The sequence below is a fragment of the Triticum dicoccoides genome, chromosome 2A, assembly GCF_002162155.2.
Source record: "Triticum dicoccoides isolate Atlit2015 ecotype Zavitan chromosome 2A, WEW_v2.0, whole genome shotgun sequence".
Lineage (NCBI taxonomy): Eukaryota > Viridiplantae > Streptophyta > Magnoliopsida > Poales > Poaceae > Triticum > Triticum dicoccoides.
The window spans coordinates 775,333,505-775,334,289 of record NC_041382.1 but is presented as its reverse complement, the minus strand read 5'-3'; positions in this window follow the sequence as shown (position 1 = coordinate 775,334,289).

Sequence of the window (785 nt, the reverse complement as noted above, 5' to 3'; positions counted from 1 at the left end):
GAAAATAATAGCGTTGCTTTGGAATTGGTGGTCGGAATGGAACAAGCAGAACCATGGGGAGAAGTGGATCACTGTTGATGATTCTCAACTCCTGATTAAAAGACACACTGATGAATGGTTTCAGTTTTTCAAGCTGAAGCCAAAACAAGTTGTGTTTCAGTCTACATATTGGAAGCCTCCTTTTTTCCTTAAAAGGAGAAACGACCTTTCATAGTTCTCCATACGTCAATGGTGAATACGATGTCTGGTTTGGTCGTTCGTTGATGTCTTTAGCGATCGATCTAATCTGGGTCACGTGAACTTGATAAGAATTGATCGGCCTAAGCCCATCCAGCGTTCCTGACGACGTCCCATTGATCTCATATATGGCCCATCATAAAGATAAATAGTAGCCACAAAGAATAGCATTTCAGCAGCAAACATAGTATACTTCAGCAGCAAAAAAGGAGCATATTTCTCCTGACGGTAGGAGGCGTGGAGGGAGGCGGCTCGGTGGAACGCCGGCACAAAAGGTGTTCAGGCGGTGGAAATCGGTGGATCGGTGGATGTTAGGTATTTTGACGGGTATGGCAGGTTTTGGGTTCAGGTACTGCTGAAATGGGTTCGAACCCCTGAAATATGCCGGGTTTTATATTTTACCGAAGCGCAGCCCCGCGGGGTTAGAATTTAGAAAGACGCCCATCGCCATACCTTAAGGTAAAACCCCGCGTGGATGCGGGTTTCGGGCCCATTGCCATCTTGAGGCCCATGTGATATTTTTCCGTGCGTCTCCCTTTCAAGATACA